A 26050-nucleotide genomic window follows, 5' to 3' on the forward strand; every position below is an offset into this window, starting at 1 on the left:
TTCTGTTGTTTGACAAAAATAGCTTCCTTTACTCCTCTTTCAAACCATCTGTTTTCTTTGGCCAAAATCTTTACCTCGCTGTCCTCAAAAGAGTGATTGGTAGCTTTCAGGTGTAGATGTACTGCTGATTGAGGACCACTAGAATTGTCCCTGCGATGTTGATAAAGCCTTTTTTGGAGCATTTGCTTAGTTTCCCCAATGTAATGCTCTTTGCATTCCTCATCTTTACAGTAGATGGAATAGACCACATTGCTCTGTTTTTGGTTTGGAGCCTTGTCTTTAGGATACACTCATTTTTGTCTCAGGGTATTTACTGGTTTGAAATAGGTAGGAATTTTGTGTTGCCATAAGATCCTCTGGAGTTTTTCGGAGACCCCCGCTACATAAGGGACTACCACTCCTCTCCTTTTTGCTTCTGTGGGCTTTTGGGTTTCTTTTCCTACTCTCTTCTTTTGACATTTGTTAAAGGCCCATCGCGGGTACCCACAGGTTGAGAGCGCTCTCTGGACATGTTGTGTCTCCTTTTTCCTTCCCTCAGCACTAGTTGGTATTTGTTCCGCTCTATGTTGGAGGGTCCTAATAACCCCTAGTTTATATTGTAGTGGATGGTTTGATTCAAAAAGCAGGTATTGGTCAGTGTGTGTGGCCTTTCTAAAGACCTCTGTAAGTAGCTGTCTGTCCTTTCCTATAATTACCTTGCAGTCTAAGAAGGCTAGTTGGTTCTCTCTTGTCCTCGCGAGTAAATTTGATATTGGTATCCACCCCATTGATGTGATCTGTGAAAGACTGAATTTCTTGTTTTTTGATTATGACAAAGGTGTCATCCACGTATCTAAACCAGTGGCTTGGTTTTGTCCCTGAGAAGGATGTGAGAGCCTGTTTCTCCATCTCTTCCATGTACAGATTCGCCACTATGGGTGAGACTGGTGAGTCCATAGCACAACCATGAATTTGTCTGTAAAATTTCCCTCTAAACTGAAAATATGTAACTGACCAACGAAAAACTCCAGAGGATTTTATGGCAACACAAAATTCCTACCTATTTCAAACCAGTAAATACCCTGAGACAAAAATTAGTGCATCCTAAAGACAAGGCTCCAAACCAAAGACAGAGCAATGTGGTCTATTCCATCCACTTTAAAGATGAGGAATGCAAAGAGCACTACATTGGGGAAACTAAGCAAATGCTCCAAAAAAGGCTTTATCAACATCGCAGGGACAATTCTAGTGGTCCTCAATCAGCAGTACATCTACACCTTAAAGCTACCAATCACTCTTTTGAGGACAGCGAGGTAAAGATTTTGGCCAAAGAAAACAGATGGTTTGAAAGAGGAGTAAAGGAAGCTATTTTTGTCAAACAACAGAAGCCATCATTGAATCGGAATGGTGGTTTGAGGTTTAATTTGGACCCTGTGTTCAGCAGGTTACTGAGACCAAAACCCACAGCTCTTAGTCTTGCAAATGAGGTGAAGCCAGGGCCGAGCCAGAACAATAGATGCTAACGAGCCAGTTTCAGAGTCGTTCATACTCATTTCAGGGAGCGACACGTCCCTTTTATCAGAGGTGTTAATAGCAGGATAGGATTATACCACTACTCCGCCCAGGCTTAGTGTAAGGAACCAATAGGAGGAGGGTGTTGGCACACCAGTTCCGCCCACTCTTACTGTATTTAAGGCCTAGGCTACCAGCACTTATTAGTTTGCTGACGAAGTTTTTCAGATGAGGAGCGAAACGTCCGACACCTTCTTCACAGAAGTACAGATGACGTCTCAAGAAGCCTTTTCCTCGTTTGAATTCAGAACATTAAAAAATCCTTTTCACCACCCTAAAACTTGGCACAAACCCAAATCTGAGGAATGTGTGAAGCTGTGCGCTGGCTACACAACTCCTCCTGTCCTATCACATTGCTTAAGATATGGTCCTGGCTACAACAGTGGAAACACGGATTTAAAAACCTGCTGAAAACAATGGACTCGCGATGTCGCAGTCATAGTTCTATTTAGCATGACAAGCTCTCCCACAAATGTACAAGGAAGTTAGACCAAGCCTGATGCAGTTGACAGGTTGGTGTTCCTGGCACAAAATAAGGACATGCTTGTGTCTTCTGAAAATGTTCACCTAAAATATACAATTTAAAGTATTTAGGAGATGCTGACATTTTAACATTTCCTCATAAACCGAGCACTCCTTCATGTTTCGTTCTTTTTTGCTTTTGTTATTAGCTGAGTATTTGAGCACAGCTAAATGTTTGTTCTAAAAAAAAAAAGATTATATTTAACTTTTTCTACATTTATTTCAAAAAGAGAATGTCCTACTTTATTTTGGCGGATATTTTTTTTTTATCAAAAATATTTTTATTGAATTTTGACAAAGTGAAAAACAAATGCACACAATGTTTGCTGGTAGTTTAGGCAGAGAACGAGAGTGTGAGAAAACAAAAACCAAAACAGCAAAATAACAAACAAAAAACCCCAACACAAAAACACCCACAACGTAAGCCACACACAGCCCAAAAAGACAGAGGTCCGAGTTTGGTAGGACAACCAAATGCAAAACAATCAAAGCAAATACACAAGTGAGTTAAACAACAGATGACAGCAAATAGGCCAGAGAGGGAAAGCTATTGGGGAACTCAGGTAAATTTAAAGTTGTGGAAATATACTAAGAAAGGTCCCCAGACATTTTGGAATTTTTCTTTGGCATTACAAATTGAGTAATGAATTTTCTCCAAATTTAGACAGGACATGACATCTCTCAGCCACTGAGCGTGGGTGGGCGGAGCGGCATCCTTCCACCTTAACAGAATTGCCCGTCTGGCCAAGAGGGAGGCAAAAGACAAACTTGGTTGTCGTGTGGGGGTCAAACGCAAGTCGGGTTCACCTGTGGTGCCAAACAGTGCTATTAAAGGGTTGGGTTGCAAGGGTAAATTGCTAATTACAGAAAGTGTCTGAAAGACTTCCCTCCAATACTTCTCCAGACTAGGACAAGACCAGAACATGTGGATAAGTGTGGCATCCTCCCTCTTACACTTGTCACAACAGGGATCCACCTCTGGATATATACGGGCTAGTTTGGATTTTGACATATGAGTCCTGTGTACAACTTTAAATTGTAGCAAGCTATGGCGGGCACAAATAGAGGTTGAATTGATCATTTTAAAGATTGTATGCCACATGTCACCTGTCAAAGACATATTTAGGTCTTGCTCCCATGCTGTTTTAATGTTAGTAAGAGAGGTCTGTCTTATGTCCAACAGTTTAACATAAACAGTAGAAATTAACCCCTTACGTGATGGTTGCAAGTCCAGAAGTGCATCAACAATGTTCGTACCAGGAATCTCAGGGAAATTTGGTAATCGACTGTAAACATAGTGCCTAACCTGGAAGTACCGAAAGAGATGGGACTTTGGAAGATTATATTGTTCTGTTAATTGCTGGAATGACATGAACGTATTATCGATAAACAGGTCTCGGAGACACAATATGCCTCGTCTACGCCACTCCCGGAACCCCAGATCCAGCAAGGAAGGTTGGAAAAGATGATTCCCTGAAATGGGGCTAAAAAGGCAGAGATCTTCAAAACCAAAATGTCTCCTAAACTGGGCCCACACCCTCAACGTATGCCAGACCACCGGATTATCAATACGTTTGCTTGACGGAAAAGGGAGTGCAGATCCAAGTAACGCTAGAATAGAAACATTTTTAGCCACATTCAACTCCATCTCCACCCATAAAGGCCGGTCTGGACGGTACTGATAATATGACCAGAATATGACCCATCGAATATTGGCTGCCCAATAATAACAGCGAAAATTAGGCAACGCCATCCCACCCTCTTGCTTAGGTTTTTGTAGATGGATTTTATTCAACCTAGGACGCTTGCCCTTCCAAATATAGGAAGATATGACCGAGTCCAAAGTATCAAAAAAAGACTTTGGGATGAAGATTGGGATGGATTGAAAAAAATATAGAAATTTGGGAAGAATGGTCATTTTAATGGAGTTGATTCGACCGGCCAAAGTAGTGGAAAGTGGCGACCACTGCGTCAGACACTGCCTCGTGTGGTTTAATAGACTCAAAAAAATTTCTTTGAAAAGACTCTTATGTTTTTTTTGTAACTGTGATGCCCAAATAAGTAAATTTATTTTCCACAATCTTAAAAGGAAACGATGCGTACACTGATGCTGGCGCCCCCTCATTGACAGGTAAAATTTCAGATTTATTCAGATTAAGTTTATATCCTGAGAATTGACCGAAATTCTTCAGAAGCAGTAGCAAAGCAGGTAAAGATCTGTCTGGATGTGAAATGAAGCTTAATAATCATCTGCATATAGCGCCACCTTGTGCTGTACTCCATTCCTCCAAATGCCAGATATGTTGTCACAGCTGCGAATTGCTATGGCAAGGGGTTCTATGGCCAAATCAAACAATAAGGGACTTAAAGGACAACCTTGTCTAGTTCCCCGGTAAAGATTAAATGGTTGTGACACCTGAGAATTAGTGAGGACGGAAGCAGTGGGACATAAGTAGAGTAATTTTATCCAGGTAATGAAATTTGGACCAAAGCCGAATTTGTGTAAGACCGCAAATAAGTATGGCCACTCTATACGGTCAAAGGCCTTCTCCGCGTCTAAAGATAGCACACACTCCATGGACCCATCAGAAGGGAGGTACAAGATGTCAAACAACCGGCGCATATTGAAATTAGAATATCGATTTTTTACAAAGCCCGTTTGGTCATCTGATATAACCAGGGGTAGAATGTCCTCCAATCTTTTGGCCAGTATCTTGGCTAGAATTTTAGCATCCACGTTTAGTAATGAAATTGGCCTATATGAGGAGCACTCTGAAGGGTCTTTGTCTTTTTTCCCAATAAGGGTGATACATGCTTCATAAAATGAAGCTGGAAAGGTACCGCGCCTGAATGAGTCGGACAGCACAGTACTCAACTGTACGGAGAGAGATTGGGAAAAAGCCTTAAAAAATTCTGCAGGAAAACCATCGGGACCTGGAGACTTCCCAGACTGGAGTGATGAAATAGCTTGTGCAATCTCCTCCTTTGTTATAGGTCTGGCGGATATTTTTAAATACGATTTTTTTAATGCGCATCTTGTGTGAAGCTTTAAAATTTATTTTCTTCAGGATACATATCTTCTATTGATATTTAACCTAAATATATCAGGATACATATCTTCTATTGATATTTAACCTAAATATATCAGGATACATATCCTATATTGATATTTAACATAATATATCAGGATACATATCTTCTATTGATATTTAACCTAAATATATCAGGATACATATCCTATATTGATATTTAACCTAAATATATCAGGATACATATCCTATATTGATATTTAACCTAAATACATCAGAATACATATCTTCTATTGATATTTAACCTAAATACATCAGGATACATATCTTATATTGATATTTAACCTAAATATATCAGGATACATATCTTATATTGATATTTAACCTAAATATATCAGGATACATATCTTCTATTGATATTTAATCTATATTCTCTATTCTATATCTATATATCTATTCTATATTCTCTATATCTCTCTCTATATTCCTTTATCCAACGTACAGACAACTTCTCAAAAAAACTCCCCCTGTAAGTACAGCAGTTAAAGTATGGAATGAAGAAACTGATCAAGTACTTCAGGACTGCTTTGGCTGCACAAACTGGGATGTGTTTAAAACTGCAGCGGGGAGGGAAGATTGTACTGTTGATTTGGATGAATATGCTTCTGCTGTTACTGGCTACATTAGCACATGTATAGAGACTGTTACCACCACCAAGTATTACAGAAAATACCCTAACCAAAAACAGTGGATGAACTGTGATGTAAGGGCTAAGCTACGTGCTCGTTCGACTGCATTTGTCATGGGCACCGCTGATGACTACAAAAAGGCCAGATATGACCTGAGGAGGTCCATACGGGAGGCCAAAAGACAGTACAGACAGAAGCTGGAGGGCTACTATTCCACCTCAGACCCTCGGCGCATGTGGGCGGGGCTCCAGCACATCACAGACTATCGACAGCAGAGTAGCGTAGCCACGTCCAGCCAAACCACACTTCCAGATGAGCTGAACGAGTTCTATGCCCGCTTTGACACCCAAACTTCTGATGAGCAGAGAGGGTGGCTGAACCTGGGGAGCACACAGGACGCACCTCTCATGGTGACATCAGCTGATGTGCGCAGGGTTCTAAACAAAACAAACCCACGAAAAGCAGCAGGCCCAGACAACATCTCAGGACGTGCACTTCGGGTTTGCTCATCAGAGCTAGCTGATGTGCTTGCTGACATATTTAACCTGTCGCTTGCACAAGCATCTGTACCGACCTGCTTTAAGTCCACCACCATAGTGCCCGTACCCAAGAAGAGCAACGTGACCTGCTTGAATGACTATCGCCCTATAGCACTCACTCCTATTGTTATGAAGTGCTTTGAAAGAATAGTCATGACCCACATCAAAAAGAGCATCCCGGCGGCAACTGTGGACCCTCTACAGTTTGCATATCGCCAGAACCGGTCCACGGATGATGCAGTCAACACTGCCATCCACACAGCCCTTTCTCACCTACAGGGCCAGGACACATACGTCAGAATGCTATTTATAGACTATAGCTCCGCTTTTAATACAGTCAGCCCCCACAAACTCACAAATAAGCTCCTCACACTTGGCCTGTCTCCCTCCCTCTGTAACTGGGTGTTTAACTTTCTCACAGGCAGACCCCAGTCAGTCAGAGTCCACAACCGCACATCCAGCTCAAGAATTGTGAGCACTGGGACCCCACAGGGGTGTGTGCTGAGTCCACTCCTCTACACGCTCTTCACCTACGATTGCGTGGCCTCCCAGAACAACACCAGCATCATTAAATTTGCGGATGACACTACAGTCATCGGACTGATCACTGGTGGTGTTGAAACATCATACAGAAGAGAGGTGGCGGACCTCATAGCTTGGTGTCGTGATAACAATCTCCTTCTCAATACAGATAAGACTAAAGAGATGATCATCGACCCAAGAACAAGGGAAAAGGAGCCACATAGACCCCTGTTTATTGGTGAGACTGAGGTGGAGAGGGTGAAAACCTTCAAGTTCCTTGGCACACACATCAGCGAGGACCTCACCTGGTCTCACAACACCCAACAAATTCTGAAGAAGTCCCAAAGGAGACTGTACTTCCTGAGAAGACTGAGGAAATTTGGCATGTCCACCACAATCCTGAGTTGCTTCTACAGATGCACCATCGAAAGTGTCCTTACCGCCTCCATCACTGTTTGGTACGGTAACTGTACAACACGTGATAGGAAGGCACTCCAGCGGGTGATCAAGACCTCACAGAACATTGTTGGGGCAGCCCTCCCCTCACTGCAAGACATTTATACATCTAGAGTCCTACGCAGAACACACAACCTCATCAAGGACAGCACACATCCACAACACTCATTATTCACACTCCTACCATCAGGCAGATGCTACAGGAGTTTGAAGTCCAGGACCACAAGGCTGGCAAACAGCTTTTACCCACAGGCCATCAGGCTTCTCAATGAAGCACTCAGACACGCCACACGCAACACACACTCATAGCACTTTATTTATTTATTTATTTATTTGTATTATTTACTTGCATTAATGTCTCTTCTGTTGTTGTTGCTTAATTTCTTGGTATTTATGTATATGTGTTTATGTTTCTTATGTTCTTATTCTTTCTTGTTTTTTTCTTTCTTTTCCTTGGGAGAATGAACAGAATAAGATTTTCATTGCATGGTATAACTGCTGTTTTACCATGCACATGACAATAAAACTCTCTTGAATCTTGAATCTTGAATCTTAACCTAAATATATCAGGATACATATCTTCTATTGATATTTAACCTAAATATATCAGGATGCATATCTTCTATTGATATTTAACCTAAATATATCAGGATACATATCCTATATTGATATTTAACCTAAATACATCAGAATACATATCCTATATTGATATTTAACCTAAATATATCAGGATACATATCTTCTATTGATATTTAACCTAAATACATCAGGATACATACCTTCTATTGATATTTAACCTAAATATATCAGGATACATATCTTCTATTGATATTTAACCTAAATATATCAGGATACATATCTTCTATTGATATTTAACCTAAATATATCAGGATATATCAGGATACATATCTTCTATTGATATTTAACCTAAATATATCAGGATACATATCCTATATTGATATTTAACCTAAATACATCAGGATACATATCTTATATTGATATTTAACCTAAATATATCAGGATACATATCTTCTATTGATATTTAACCTAAATATATCAGGATACATATCTTCTATTGATATTTAACCTAAATATATCAGGATGCATATCTTCTATTGATATTTAACCTAAATATATCAGGATACATATCTTCTATTGATATTTAACCTAAATATATCAGGATACATATCCTATATTGATATTTAACCTAAATACATCAGAATACATATCCTATATTGATATTTAACCTAAATATATCAGGATACATATCTTCTATTGATATTTAACCTAAATACATCAGGATACATACCTTCTATTGATATTTAACCTAAATATATCAGGATACATATCTTCTATTGATATTTAACCTAAATATATCAGGATACATATCTTCTATTGATATTTAACCTAAATATATCAGGATATATCAGGATACATATCTTCTATTGATATTTAACCTAAATATATCAGGATACATATCTTCTATTGATATTTAACCTAAATATATCAGGATACATATCCTATATTGATATTTAACCTAAATACATCAGGATACATATCTTCTATTGATATTTAACCTAAATATATCAGGATACATATCTTCTATTGATATTTAACCTAAATATATCAGGATACATATCTTCTATTGATATTTAACCTAAATATATCAGGATATATCAGGATACATATCTTCTATTGATATTTAACCTAAATATATCAGGATACATATCCTATATTGATATTTAACCTAAATACATCAGGATACATATCTTATATTGATATTTAACCTAAATATATCAGGATACATATCCTATATTGATATTTAACCTAAATATATCAGGATACATATCTTATATTGATATTTAACCTAAATACATCATGATACATATCCTATATTGATATTTAACCTAAATATATCAGAATATATCAGGATACATATCTTCTATTGATATTTAACCTAAATATATCAGGATACATATCTTCTATTGATATTTAACCTAAATACTTCAGGATACATATCCTATATTGATATTTAACCTAAATATATCAGGATACATATCTTCTATTGATATTTAACCTAAATATATCAGGATACATATCTTCTATTGATATTTAACCTAAATAACCTCCATCACTGTTTGGTACGGTAACTGTACAACACGTGATAGGAAGGCACTCCAGCGGGTGATCAAGACCTCACAGAACATTGTTGGGGCAGCCCTCCCCTCACTGCAAGACATTTATAAAACTAGAGTCCTACGAAGAACACACAACCTCATCAAGGACAGCACACATCCACAACACTCATTATTCACACTCCTACCGTCAGGCAGACGCTACAGGAGTTTGAAGTCCAGGACCACAAGGCTGGCAAACAGCTTTTACCCACAGGCCATCAGGCTTCTCAATGAAGCACTCACACACGCCGCACGCAACACACGCACACACTCATAGCACTTTATTTATTTATTTATTTATTTGTATTATTTACTTGTATTAATGTCTCTTCTGTTGTTGTTGCTTAATTTCTTGGTATTTATGTTTATGTGTTTATGTTTCTTATGTTCTTATTCTTTCTTGTGTTTTTTTTTCTTTTCTTGGGAGAATGAACAGAATAAGATTTTCATTGCATAGTATAACTGCTGTTTTACTATGCACATGACAATAAAACTCTCTTGAATCTTGAAATATATCAGGATACATATCTTCTATTGATATTTAACTTAAATATATCAGGATACATATCCTATATTGATATTTAACCTAAATACATCAGGATACATATCTTCTATTGATATTTAACCTAAATATATCAGGATACATATCCTATATTGATATTTAACCTAAATACATCAGGATACATATCTTCTATTGATATTTAACCTAAATATATCAGGATACATATCCTATATTGATATTTAACCTAAATATATAAGGATACATATCTTCTATTGATATTTAACCTAAATATATCAGGATACATATCTTCTATTGATATTTAACCTAAATATATCAGAATATATCAGGATACATATCTTCTATTGATATTTAACCTAAATATATCAGGATACATATCTTCTATTGATATTTAACCTAAATACATCAGGATACATATCTTCTATTGATATTTAACCTAAATATATCAGAATATATCAGGATACATATCTTCTATTGATATTTAACCTAAATACATCAGGATACATATCCTATATTGATATTTAACCTAAATATATCAGGATACATATCCTATATTGATATTTAACCTAAATACATCAGGATACATATCTTCTATTGATATTTAACCTAAATACATCAGGATACATATCTTCTATTGATATTTAACCTAAATATATCAGGATACATATCTTCTATTGATATTTAACCTAAATATATCAGGATACATATCCTATATTGATATTTAACCTAAATATATCAGGATACATATCCTATATTGATATTTAACCTAAATATATCAGGATACATATCTTCTATTGATATTTAACCTAAATATATCAGAATATATCAGGATACATATCTTCTATTGATATTTAACCTAAATACATCAGGATACATATCCTATATTGATATTTAACCTAAATATATCAGGATACATATCCTATATTGATATTTAACCTAAATACATCAGGATACATATCTTCTATTGATATTTAACCTAAATACATCAGGATACATATCTTATATTGATATTTAACCTAAATATATCAGGATACATATCTTCTATTGATATTTAACCTAAATATATCAGGATACATATCCTATATTGATATTTAACCTAAATATATCAGGATACATATCCTATATTGATATTTAACCTAAATATATCTGGATACATATCTTCTATTCATATTTATGTGTTGGAAAGAGTAATACATTTGCATGACAAAAATGCCTTCTCAAAAAAATTAGACCTCACTAATGGCTCGGCTTTATTTCCTCTGACGCCGTATTAATGCGCGCTATCGGCCGTCCATTGCTGTGAATGTGATGAAAATGGCTGCGAGCCTCGCGGGTTCATCCTCTGTGGAACACATACGTACACAAGATGGCTGCGACCTTGCGGCAGATGCATCTTCATTACATTCTTCTTCCGAGAAGCGTTTTTTTACTCTGCTTTTGCTGCGCGGGATTACCCTCGGTACGTCTCTTCCAGATATGACGCTGAGCTGCGAGCTAGTTCGTTATGGCTGGCGCCATGAACTATAAATGTTCAACATAATTACAAAGGTGATCAAAGATGGCGCCCTCCGTGGCAGACGTCTCTGTGACACTCCCGTTTTTCTCTATTTTTTGCTATTTTATTGTTCATTTTGGACATTCAACACACTCACGCAGTACATTACAACAGAGAGACACTTTTGAACATCGGCAGGGTTCATCATGAACTTTCATTTAGCCTCTCAGACTTTGGCTTTCTTCTGCGCCGGGAGAACGCAGCAGCCTGCGGGCCTGGTGAGCTGAATACCCGGCGAGCAAAGCATCCGAGGCGTAAACGAGGAAAGCGGGCCGGCCTGCATGCTAGGCTAAAAGCTAGAGCGACTAGGCCACCGCTACCAAGCCTGCTGCTAGCCAACGTCCGCTCTCTTGAAAACAAGATGGACGAACTAAGAGCAAGGATTACAGCTCAACGTGAGATCAGGGAATGCTGTGTCCTCACCTTCACAGAAACCTGGCTGTCGGAGGATATACCGGACTCGGCGATCCAGTTGGAAACATTTGCTGCTTACCGGGGAGATCGGACTTTAGCGTCTGGTAAACACAGAGGTGGCGGCGTCTGTGTTTACGTAAACAAACGGTGGTGCACAGACGTACAGACGATGGAAAAGCACTGCTCGCAGGACATTGAGCTGCTGATGGTGAAATGCAGACCTTTTTATTTGCCTCGTGAGTTTAGCGCTGTGTATTTAACTGCTGTTTACATCCCACCACGAGCTAACAACGCTAACGCACTAGGCCTCCTGCATGACATCATTGATAAACACGAGACCAAACACCCAGACGCTGTATTCATTATATCTGGCGATTTCAACCACTGTAACCTCAGGACTGTCCTCCCCAAATATTACCAGCATGTGAGCTTTCCCACAAGGGAAAATAACATCCTGGATCAAGTCTACAGCAACATGAAAGGTGCTTTGAAGGCTGTTCCAAGACCCCACTTTGGAAAGGCTGACCACATCTCTATATTCCTTTATCCAACATACAGACAACTTCTCAAACAAGCTCCCCCTGTAAGTACAGCAGTTAAAGTGTGGAATGAAGAAACTGATCAAGTACTTCAGGACTGCTTTGGCTGCACAAACTGGGATGTGTTTAAAACTGCAGCGGGGAGGGAAGATTGTACTGTTGATTTGGATGAATATGCTTCTGCTGTTACTGGCTACATTAGCACATGCATAGAGACTGCTACCACCACCAAGTATTACAGAAAATACCCTAACCAAAAACAGTGGATGAACTGTGATGTAAGGGCTAAGCTACGTGCTCGTTCGACTGCATTTGTCATGGGCACCGCTGATGAATACAAAAAGGCCAGATATGACCTGAGAAGGTCCATACGAGAGGCCAAAAGACAGTACAGACAGAAGCTGGAGGGCTACTATTCCACCTCAGACCCTCGGCGCATGTGGGCGGGGCTCCAGCACATCACAGACTATCGACAGCGGAGTAGCGTAGCCACGTCCAGCCAAACCACACTTCCAGATGAGCTGAACGAGTTCTATGCCCGCTTTGACACCCAAACTCCTGATGAGCAGAGAGGGTGGCTGAACCCGGGGAGCACACAGGACTCACCTCTCATGGTGACATCAGCTGATGTGCGCAGGGTTCTGAACAAAACAAACCCACGAAAAGCAGCAGGCCCAGACAACATCTCAGGACGTGCACTTCGGGTTTGCTCATCAGAGCTAGCTGATGTGCTTGCTGACATATTTAACCTGTCGCTTGCACAAGCATCTGTACCGACCTGCTTTAAGTCCACCACCATAGTGCCCGTACCCAAGAAGAGCAACGTGACCTGCTTGAATGACTATCGCCCTATAGCACTCACTCCGATTGTTATGAAGTGCTTTGAAAGAATAGTCATGACCCACATCAAAAAGAGCATCCCGGCGGCAACTGTGGACCCTCTACAGTTTGCATTTCGCCAGAACCGGTCCACGGATGATGCAGTCAACACTGCCATCCACACAGCCCTTTCTCACCTACAGGGCCAGGACACATACGTCAGAATGCTATTCATAGACTATAGCTCTGCATTTAATACAGTCAGCCCCCACAAGCTCACAGATAAGCTCCTCACACTTGGTCTGTCTCCCTCCCTCTGTAACTGGGTGTTTAACTTTCTCACAGGCAGACCCCAGTCAGTCAGAGTCCACAATCGCACATCCAGCTCAAGAATTGTGAGCACTGGGACCCCACAGGGGTGTGTGCTGAGTCCACTCCTCTACACGCTCTTCACCTACGATTGCGTGGCCTCCCAGAACAACACCAGCATCATTAAATTTGCGGATGACACTACAGTCATCGGACTGATCACTGGTGGTGTTGAAACATCATACAGAAGAGAGGTGGCGGACCTCATAGCTTGGTGTCGTGATAACAATCTCCTTCTCAATACAGATAAGACTAAAGAGATGATCATCGACCCAAGAACAAGGGAAAAGGAGCCGCATAGACCCCTGTTTATTGGTGAGACTGAGGTGGAGAGGGTGAAAACCTTCAAGTTCCTTGGCACACACATCAGCGAGGACCTCAGCTGGTCTCACAACACCCAACAAATTATGAAGAAGTCCCAAAGGAGACTGTACTTCCTGAGAAGACTGAGGAAATTTGGCATGCCCACCACAATCCTGAGTTGCTTCTACAGATGCTCTATGGAAAGTGTCCTTGCCGCCTCCATCACTGTTTGGTACGGTAACTGTACAACACGTGATAGGAAGGCACTCCAGCGGGTGATCAAGACCTCACAGAACATTGTTGGGGCAGCCCTCCCCTCACTGCAAGACATTTATAAAACTAGAGTCCTACGAAGAACACACAACCTCATCAAGGACAGCACACATCCACAACACTCATTATTCACACTCCTACCGTCAGGCAGACGCTACAGGAGTTTGAAGTCCAGGACCACAAGGCTGGCAAACAGCTTTTACCCACAGGCCATCAGGCTTCTCAACGATGCACTCACACGCCGCACGCAACACACGCACACACTCATAGCACTTTATTTATTTATTTATTTATTTATTTGTATATTTATTTGTATTAATGTCTCTTCTTTTTGTTGTTGCTTAATTTATTGGTATTTATGTTTCTTATGTTCTTATTCTTTCTTGTGTTTTCTTTCTTTTCTTGGGAGAATGAACAGAATAAGATTTTCTTTGCATGGTATTACTGCTGTTTTACTGTGCACATGACAATAAAACTCTCTTGAATCTTGAATCAAACAATAGACAACATTTAAGCATATGTAAGATTAAATGATGTCAGACATCCTTTTAGGGTACTTTTACCTTCATTGAAGATGTGACTGGTCTCAAAGACACGATGTGGCATCAACACCAACACCTTCCATATGAACTTGGTAAACGGTACATGTGGAATACAGGAAGTGCACAAACTTCATGAGATGTATTAGCAAATGATCTGAAACAGAAACGTTGTTGGATCAAATAAGCTTTGCTTCTTTCTACTCCCTTTTGGACATGTGGAATTGTGATATGTTGGAATGTGTGATGCATTCCAATGTGACTTGGATGTACTGTATGTTTCAAATAAAATGAAAGCATTGCTATTACTAAAATGCTTGCACTTTCAACTTTTTGCATTGTTTTGGTTTATTGAAGTAAGAAACGCTATTGAATTCAAGAAACAACTCATGGCAAAACAGGAAGGTGGTGTTGAAGAGGAAGGGGTTGATCTCGCCACCACACGGTGTTTTTGGGAACAGTCATGTCAAGGACCACGTCTTCAAAGAAGTAAAAGGAGCCTTAAATGTTCATTTATTCCTTCAGTTCATCATTTAGATGCATTTCAACTCGTTTTCTACATGTAAAACTATAACTGTGAAAGTATAAAAACTTGTTTTGTGCTGACATGTTTGGCTTTCTGGAACGGATTAATTGGATCCACATTATTTCTAAGGGGAAAAATGGAGTCAGTGAGTGTCCATTTCGGTTAGACTTCTGGAAGGAATTAATGACTCTGACCCAAGTTCCACACCACAATAATAAACATTAATGCAGGACTGGTGAGAGGAATCGAGTGCAGATTAATTGTGAAGCTTTATCTGTTTTATTTATAGTAATCAAAGACCAATGAGGTATCCATGTGTTTCAACCTCAAACACAAATGGAACAACCTACAAAAATGCCAAATCAGGCATCACTGTACCAAAGGACAAAAAACACTGTACCGAACAGACAAAAAAGGAAAAACTTGTCTTTTGAAGGAAGCAATAATTAAAACCACTGTTCCCCAAAGAATTCCCTTTAAGGAAGAGATGAACTGTGGCCACATACCCCTGACATTCCTGCATCTGATCCAAAGTTTCTGGAAGGTCTCTGGAAGAAAGAAGTTGACCACAGAGGAGGCGATTGTGAGACTTCCCATGAGGATGTATGGAAGACCCTTGTTGTAAGAGCCTGTAAATGACAGTAAAACAAGTGTACTGTACGTGAAAACATCGGGCCGCAAGTCAAGACACAAAGATGACACGTGCCTAAATAGATGACATAAGGAGCGGTGATGCTGCCAATGCACGCAGCAGAGGAACACATCCCCATGCCGACGTTCCTGAGCACGGTGGGGTAGAGCTCCGCTGTGTAGATGTAGACGATGCTGAAGGCCATGCTGAAGCCAAACTTGCCAGTCATTTCCAGAGCTAAGCCACATATTCGCGGCCTGGGAAGGAGAGCAAGACAGTGGGAGGGGAATTTCAGTATGACTCCGGTTCTTCTCCGTTTAGACTCTTTGACCGCTGTTACAACCCGGCTCAGGGGCCACACCAGAAGGAGACACACCGGATATACGGTTAACCAAACAATACTTTATTAAAGCAAACTGGACCATATTATCTGAATAATAACACAATGTAAGTGGACATCAGTACAATGTATAGTATAGGGCAGGGATCACCGAGAGCTACTATATGTTATTATTAACCCATTCAATACCAAAGACGTATTTATATGTTTTTATGAACTCAAACGTCTGATCCCAAAGACGTATTTCTATGTCTTTACGGTTTTTTGCATGAGAGGCAGAAAGAGGTGATGACACAAGTGCACACTAAAAGATGTCACTGTTGGAGGGGTTTTAAGCCATAAAAACAGCCACAAGGTGGCAGAAGTGAGAGCATGGATCTTTTGCATAATGACTCTGATAATACACACGCGACAGCAAGGAGGAAGTGAGAGAGCTTGAATGAGTGTAGCGTGCAGAAGGTTATGCGTTGTAGGGAAATGTTAAGGCATGCACACGTGCAGTGGCGGTTCTGGCTTAGATGACGCCCTGGGTGGACTGACACTGTGTGCCTTGAAAAATCTGTCAAAATCATCTAAAATGGCCAGTACTGAAGGGGTTGAATTTGGAAAAATCTGGAGTGGAGATTACATCTGATCCATTCTTGTCCTCACGTACAGTTTTAGCAATTAGCATCATTGTTTATTTGAGAACCTCCCCGTCTGAAAAGGCCTTTTTCTTCATCAAGACTTGCGTAGCTCTAAATGGGGCTTTGGTGGTTTTTGGGAGTTTAACCGGTCTCGTGAAAAAGCTCTTTCTGCTGGTAGTGAGCTTCCCTGTGGGTAGTTAGCATGGTAGCCTGTGTGACACGTTGTCACATGTCTCTCCACATTGTGCCGTAAAAACCCCAACTCTACCTCATCGTGAAAAATGTTTTTTTTTTTTCTGCCATCTTTTTGGGGGTCAGTCATCTCATTTTCGCTGCACCCGCTGGCTTGTTCCCACCATGTTTGTATGATTTCCACAAATGGTATATTTTGGTCCTGCGCACAAAACTGACCTTTTAATATTGTCATTTCCCGTTTACATGTAAGTGTGATTTAACCAAGAAGATCAACCAACAAATATTAGATGCAGGTTACTGGAAAGTGCCACTATTGGAGCTGCTTTTAGAACAGGCTGGTGGGCGACTTATGTGGTCCTTAAAGGCAAACTGGTGCCCCGGCACCGTGTTGGTGACCCCTGGTGTAGGGTGTGCATGCCTGGAAGTGTGTATGCGTGTTGAAGAACGAAACCTACAGTCAGCAAAAACTAATAAACCAAACGGGGAGGAGGACCTGCAGCATGCTCCCAGTCTGGAGAATGAAGGAGAGAGTGATGAGTTGGCAGCTGTGTCTTACATCACCTCTGATGTCCTAGTTGCCACAGGTGCTGCAGGTCACCTCACCAGCCAACAGCACCTCCAAGAGGACCCTATGGGCTGTGAGGAGACTTACTTGTGGGAATGAACTGGATAAGCGGCAGAACTCCTCCTCCAATGAACAGAAGGGCTCTCCTGGGACATTTCTTCAGCAGACACGTGGAGACGATGTAAGCAGGCACCTCTGCAGTCGCCGATGAAAAGCAGTTTGTGAAGGGGTTTCCACTGAGGTTGGAGGTGTTCAGCGATAAACCGAAATAACCAACGTTTATTGCCATCCTGATGGGAGAAGAAAGGCTCAGCCGACCCTTTTTCCTTCTCCTTACTCGTGTACTTTAATACTACTCACCACAAAACAAGACACATGAGTGTGATGCATCGTATGTTATTGGATCTCAGAACGTCCAGCATGGTGTACACTCTGCCTGGAGGCCGTGACTGCAGCTGGAACGCAAAACAAGATCATGCAACTTCAACCAGCAGTGACCAGTCAGCGTGAGCTACAACATGGCGACTCCACCTCAGATCTTCTGAAGATGACAAGCGGCGTCTCTCATGATGGCCTCGGCCTCCGCCACTCCTCCCTGGGTGATGAGCCACCGAGGGGACTCTGGAATGAACCTGTAGACAACATTTGGAACAATTTGAATTGTTCAGTGATTGAATTAAGATGAGATGTCAGAGAGGTATAGAATTGACTTTGTGTCAAAAAGGTATTTATGGCATGTCTTGATTGATTTATGGCCCCCTGTCATAAAAGTTTATGATATGGCAATAAAACAATAAAGCAATAAAACAATAAAACATCAATGCGTTTTCACACCTATGTGTCAGGGATCAAAGCATCAGGAAGTGGACATGCGGAAGTCATAAAACAAACAAACAATCATAAAATCATTCCCACGTGACTGTGTTTTCTTCCGGCTGCATGTGGGGGAAGCCCCCATTCCCATACCCCTCCTTTCCTTTACCCTGTGTATGTGGGTGTGTCTGCGCATGCGCGTGTGGGTGTGTGGGTGTGTTTTACTCTGACCAGGGGCAATGTAGCATGTACGGACATGCCCTATTTTCTAAAAAATAAAAAATTTTTAAAAAAGTCGAACGTCATCAAAAACGTCAGAGGGTGGGGGGCGTGTGGGATCGGACACGGTAAATAAAACACATCTCCGGTGTACGCACACCACACAAGATACAACCCGTCGTAAAGCTGCGGTACACCTCACGTGTGTGCGTGGGGTTGGTGTTATAAAAAGAGACATTCAAAAACCTAAGGTCTGCAGTCTGACCTATTGACATCTGGATACACTACATCCGAGACCTCACAATCTATCATGATAAATCGCGGTGAATATACAGCATTTTTTTTATAACACCGTGTAGGCATCAAATCAAATCACACGCTATATTTGTAGATTTTGCTGTACGGGGTGAAATCCACCCACATCCAGAAAGCCGTCCTTGTAAGTACTTTGATAGCTTGGAAATATGTGAAATATGTACAATATTTTAACAATAACATCATAACTTGAAGCTGTCATCGGAGAAGAGTTGGGATGCATCAATCTGACACAATCAGATATTGGTGAGTATTGATTCACATCCAGTATGGCTCATATCACTATGATGATAATCAATTAAAAACATGAATTGTAGATTTAATTGATGCCATGCAATGACAATTTCTTATAAAAATAGGCTTTGAAGCTGTCGGGTGGGATGAAGTAGAACAAAGGGTGGAGTGTTTGACTCGCACGTTCATGAAGCGAGTGATTCAGCGCAACAGCAAAACAGAGGTATGTGTCGATTTACACTCAGTATGGAATGTATGACTACGATGATAATCATTTAAACAATTACAGATTTAAGTGTCCAGGCTGAGGATGAAGAATCGTCTTCCATGGTGACAGATTGCGAGTCAGCGGGGGGTGTACAGACCATAACAGGTAAGGTCAGCTGTTTATGGTGATAAACAACATGAGATATGATCATAAAAATCTTTCACAGGAAGAGTGGGACGTCGCCACAAAGTTCAAAGTAGAAAAGGAGCGCGCGCAAGAAGGAGAAGGAGCCGAGTTCTTCGTAGGATACTCAAGAGCCTTCTTACCCACGTGGTTCACATCTTAGTTGAAGTTTGGTAATGTGAATTTGTTTGTATTTTTTTCACAATGGACTGTAATATGGATGAGGTTTTCCCTCATATTGTACCTTATGAATTAGAGATGGCTGTAAATGATTTAAATAGAATCCCTCTTGAACAAAACGAAAATGATCTGGGTCCTGAAACAGTAGATGGTGTTGATGATGATGATGATCCTTTTTGGGCTATTAGACAAATTAATGACTTTGAAGACTTTTTTAGTCCGCTTGAAAGAGCACTCCATCAGCTAAATGCACCACAACCATACGACTGTACACGGGATGAAGCAACCGCACAAGCGGGGGGAAATCTAGCAGACCCTGAAATAGTGCACCGGGCCCGTTTCAACAATGTGGAAATAAGACGCCTGTTAAATATACCCCAGCCTGAACACGTGCCTGATTTTGCAACCTTTTACACCGGTGTTATGGACAATGTGAACGATTGTGTGAGGCAACACGTGTCTGTTCAAGTGACTGGCGAATCACATGATGTCCATGCAGCGTTTCAAAATGTGCTGGATCGCCTGGTACAATCCCATTTAGAAGTGATGGCTGATGCCGGTCTAGAGCTTGTCGTGCAGGTGGTGCGTGACCATAGAGGCGGGGTCAAACGCAAGCTGGAGAAAACACTTGATTGTGAAATAATTAAAAAGAAAAAACGACATCTGTACATTCTATACAATAGAGACGACCAATTATGCTTTGCAACCCTAATAGCTCTCATGCTAGATAGCGAGCAGACGTTAGAATCAGCCAAGCAGCAGGGGAGGTGCCTACAGCAATGTGTAGGGCTGAGTGATCAGACACCCGTGGGTTTTAATGATATTCATAAATTTGAGACACTTGTGAATCGTAAAATCGTTGTGTTGTATAGACAAGAGGGCTGCAGACCTCTTTGTCATTTTGAGACAAATTTCCCCAAATCTGCCGACGCTCTGTTTCTGTATTTGGCGCAAATAAATAAAATCAACTGCTGGCTTTGCTGGACAAAAGTATTTCTGTCATTTCTGCTACAAAGGTTATGACAACCCCCACTCCCATCGCTGCCAATGGCATTGTTCTATCTGTACTGCCCCTGAGTGCACGCAGCAAAAGACGGTTGGGATTTACTGTCCTGACTGTCACAAAATATGCCGCACGCAATCTTGTTTTGACAGACATAAGGAGCGCAGATACGCCACCAAAAAACAGACCCACGTTAGCACGTGTGACTTGTGGAAAAAATGTCCTGAATGCAATATGACGTGCTATATCAGCACGGCTGCGAAAAAGCATATATGCCTCACTCGGAGGTGTCAGACCTGTGGTGTGCAACTTCTTCGTGGTGATGAAGACCAGCCTCACTTATGCTTCATGCAACCCTTAACGGTGGAAAAACCCTGCGATAACTTAATATTCTACGATTTTGAAACCTATGTAGATGAAGACAATAAACACGTGCCATTCCTGGTGTGTACAAAAACACTGTGTGGAGAGGTGCAGAGCTGGTACGGTCTGGATTGTGTTAAAAAATGTATCCACCATTTCAGGAGAAATAAGTTTAGAGGATCGACTTTAATAGCTCACAATGCTAGGGGGTTGGACAGTTATTTGATCCTCAATGAAATGGTGAAGATGAATCTCACACCCACCATAATCATGACAGGGAGTAAAGTTCTCTCTTTTACAGACCAAGATTACAAGCTAAAGTACATCGACTCGCTATCGTTCCTAACCACTCATCTCAGTGCTATGCCCAAAGCCTTAGGGTTTGAAAATCAAACTAAAGGTTATTTTCCACACGGGTTCAGCTCCAAAGAGCATCTGAATTATGTCGGCCCCTACCCACCCCCCAGCGCTTATGGGGTAAAGCGCATGACCCCTGCTGAGAAGGAGGTGTTTCTCACTTGGTATGCAAAAGAATGCAAGGGTACGTTTAATTTTGAGAAGGAGGCCTCGCTGTATTGCAAAAATGATGTTGACATTTTGGCCCAGGGTTGTGTTAGATTCATAGATGAATTTCTTAGCGAGACGGCTGTAGACCCGATGAGCTGCGTCACCATAGCCTCGGCTAGCATGAAAGTGTTCAGGACCAGGTTTTTAAAACCTAACACGATTGCTATACCACCACCCGACAATTACGCACGACGACACAAATCATACTCTCAAGCCGGCATTCAATACTTGGAGTGGGTGTCCCACAGCGAAAACATATTCATCAGACATGCATTGAACACTGGTGAAAAAAAGATTGGCGAGTACTTTGTGAATGGTTATGCCGAATCGGGTGGTGTAAAGTATGTGTGGGAGTTTTTGGGGTGTTTTTTTCACGGATGCTCTGACTGCTTTCAGCCATCTGAGATTTGTCCATTAACGGGGCGTCCCTTTCAGGAGCTGCGTGACAAAACCCACAAGAAATTAGACGCATTAAAGACCAAACACGGGGTGCAACTTACAGTAATGACGGAACATGAATGGAATAACATGAAAAAGTCACATCCGCAGTTGAGGGAGTTCCTGCTTCACTACAACGCCCCAGAGCCGCTTTCACCACGTCAGGCTTTTTTTGGAGGTAGAACAAGCGCGTTTACTTTAAGGTACACGGCTGCACAAAATAAGCGCGTGCTGTACGTTGATGTCACCTCTCTGTATCCTTATGTAAACAGCAACTTTGCTTACCCGTTAGGTCATCCGATTATTATCCACAAAGACTTTGATGAACCTCAAGCCTATTACGGGCTTATTAAAGCGGCAGTCATCCCTCCGAGAGGCCTTTTTTTTCCGGTTTTACCACATAAAACATCCAGGGGGTAAACTGGTGTTCCCTCTTTGTCGTACATGCGCCAAAATAAACAACCAGGAGGGGGCGTGTGTGCATAATGATGATGAGAGGTTGCTGACGGGGGTGTGGGTCACGGTGGAATTTAACAAAGCTCTCGAGTTAGGTTACAAGGTAGCCAAGATTATGGAGGTGTGGCATTTTGAAAGAGCGAGCAACACCATCTTTGTGGATTATATGCACACTTTTTTGAAGGGGAAGCAGGAGGCTTCAGGATACCCGCCTGATGTTGTTGATGATGAGGGCAGAGAGAAGTACATCCGCGACTATCAGATCCACCAGGGTATTCGATTAGACCCCACCAAAATCAAATCAAACCCGGCAAAGAGACAAATGTCTAAACTCTTTCTGAATTCTCTTTGGGGGAAACTAGGCCAGAGGGATAATTTAGTTCAAACCCGACTCATCAGAGACCCGGATGAATTTTTCAAACTGCTGTTCTCTGGTAAATACGAGATCAAGTACTTCTCTTTCCTCAACGATGACGTGTCAATGATACAGTATAAATACAATCAACACTAGACAGCCCCCTCAGGAAAATCTTCCAACATCTTTTACGCCTGCTTCACAACTGCGTACACCAGACTGTTAATGTACAAATACTTGGAGAAACTGCAGACACGTGTTCTTTACACTGACACTGACAGCCTCATTTACATTGTTAAAGAGGGGGAAACACCTCTCGAGTTGGGGGATTACTTGGGTGATTTGACGGATGAATTGAATGGTGACAGCATTCAGGAATTTGTAGCAGCCGGTCCTAAAAGTCACGCCTACCAAACCCGAGACAGCAGAAAAACTGTCTTGAAGGTGAAAGGTATCACGCAAACACAAGAGTGCTGTGAACGTGTCAATTTTGACGGTGTCAAAACACTGGTGGAGGGCTACATTCAGTCAGACCGCGCCCGTGCCAGCATGCTTGAAACACCTCAGCATAGTATCATACGTGATAAAAAGACATTTCATTTGAAAAACACAACATTTATGAAGAAGTTCAGGGTGGTGTACGACAAACGACGCCTCCTGCCTGACGGTACAACTCTCCCGTTTGGCTACTAGACCAAAAAATGGATACGGGGCAAGTAGATTTTGACCCTAGATTAGAGCTACCGTTTTCATGTCTGATTTCAGGACCCAGTGGCTGTGGAAAAACATTTTTTGTAAAAAGTATTTTGGAAAACTGTGAACATGTAATGAGATGTGTGCCTCAAAACATTGTGTGGATTTATACCTCTTATCAACCCTTGTATGATGACATGCAAAAAACAAATAAAAGACTGAAATTTGTGGAAGGTCTGCCTGACTCATTTGATGATGAAAACCTCTTTCCACGCAACGAGACACATCTTATCATCCTCGACGACCTGATCTTCCAAGCCTCCGATCACCCAGAGGTTGTAAAAATATTCACGCAGTACAGACATCATAGGAATATGAGCGTCATTTTGATGACTCAGAATGTTTTCCACCAGGGTAAATACAGCCGAACTATCAGTTTAAACAGCAATTATATGGTGTTGTTTAAAAATCCTCGCGATAAGCTTCAGACAAGTGTTTTAGCTCATCAGATTTTCCCCATGCGGAAGAAATATTTTTTAGAGAGTTTTGATGATGCCACCAAAGACCCCCACGGGTATTTATTAGTGGATCTGACCCGCACATGCCCAGAACAATATAGACTGAGGACTGGTGTACTCCCACAGCACTGGCCCATCGTCTACATACCTAAAGGTTGATGCCATGTCAAAGCTTTTAAAAAGGAACGCAGCGCTGCTCAGAGTATTGTTTCACGCAGCACCGAGAAAGCGAAAGGATATATTGGCCCACAGCTCTCCAGACTTGGTGAAGGCTTTCTGCGAGATTGCCCTAAATCTTTTGAAAGGACACATCCCGTTATCTCCTTCTCAATACAAAAAATTAAAAAAACAAAAAAAATACATACGTTTACTAGCAAATAAAAAAGCTAGTCTGAAAAGAAAAAGAGGCGCTTTGACTCAGAGAGGGGGCTTTATTCTCCCCCTGCTCGCAGCAGTGGCCCCTGCATTAGGTAGTCTTTTGGGGGGCCTATTGAAAAGAGATTAATCACAAGACGATGTCTCTGAGGACAACGCAGAAGATGTTTCTCATCTCGCCGCAACAGCTGGAACGACTAAGTAGACCCGAACCGTCCATCCGACAGGAGGCCGAGCATGATTTGGATTTAAAGATGAGGGCTGTGTTAGAAGATCAGACATTGAACCAGTATGACAAGGTTAAAAAGTATGGGACTTTGTTACAACGCTACTTGGGGTTCCTTAAACAAGATCAGAATGAGCGTCATTCACTGACATTAACCCTCCCTCAAGAACCCCCGCAGAGCCTCTTCAGAAACAGCAGTTAGCCACAGATACAGTGGCAGCCAGAGAGGTGGCGGATGGGGTGGGGGATGGGGGTGATGGTGGGAGGTCAGACATTTTGGAAGCCTTCCCCACACGTCAACGTAGAAATGCTGAATATGTGTTGAGAAAACTATCCATCGATAAAAGAGGTTGGACCCCGAGGAGTGAATTTGTCTTTAAAGGAAGAGCAATAAAAGGGTCACGTATGACCGATCTGCTCAAACACCTGACATATGACTTTGGAAAAAGAAAAAATCCAGAGCGCCCTCCCAAAGGTTGGAGTGAATTTCTTCACACACTCTCTGAGCTAAATATCCCAGAAACATATATATCCAACCCCCAAGCTCGTGAACAATTTAGGGTTTTCAAAAACGAATCGTCAAACGAGGAAGAGCATCAGGATGTTGGAAACAAAAAGAAGAAGAGAGGAAAAACGTCAAAGAGTATAAAGTGGATGTGTTTTGGATAAAAAATGTGTGGTTGATATATTGAATAAAACGCATTAATAACACAAAGCCTTGAAGTGTCTTTAATTAAAATGTTTATTAAAAACTGTCACAGGCAGTGACAATCTTGAAATTTATGAAAAGAACAGGCCAGCTGGCCCCCACAGCTTAACGAATCACGCTCAACAAATGCAGAAACCATAGCATCATTTTTAATCACATCCTCTGTGTAGCAGTCTATGACGTCTCGATAAGACAGACCACACCCTCTTCTGCATAAGTAGTACACACAATGCTGCCTGCAGGTGGTTGATAGTTCATGCTGAAGTTGATGGTTATGATACACGATACCATCAGAATTGTTTTCCAGAAAAGTCACTATACTTTGAGGATAATATTTAAAGTCTGGGGGGAATCCAAACGAGTCAAAGAAGCTCCCATAGCCGTCCTTTTCCAGGGTCAGGGCAAGCCAGTGCTCTCCAGGCAGGTTACGTGGGTGTGTGTTGACAATGTAATAGCAGGGGGGCTTGGGGCGTAGAGTTTGTAATTCATCTGAGGC

The 26050-nt window shown here is 41.3% G+C and overlaps 1 pseudogene; it reads right to left on the reverse strand.

Moving 5' to 3' along the window:
* Positions 1-11455: 11455 nt before the first annotated feature.
* Positions 11456-19043, reverse strand: LOC129194343 (organic cation/carnitine transporter 2-like; annotated as a pseudogene).
* Between the last annotated feature and the right edge of the window lie 7007 nt (positions 19044-26050).

Source organism: Dunckerocampus dactyliophorus, chromosome 14 (genome assembly GCF_027744805.1).
Source record: "Dunckerocampus dactyliophorus isolate RoL2022-P2 chromosome 14, RoL_Ddac_1.1, whole genome shotgun sequence".
NCBI classification, from domain to species: Eukaryota; Metazoa; Chordata; class Actinopteri; order Syngnathiformes; family Syngnathidae; genus Dunckerocampus; species Dunckerocampus dactyliophorus.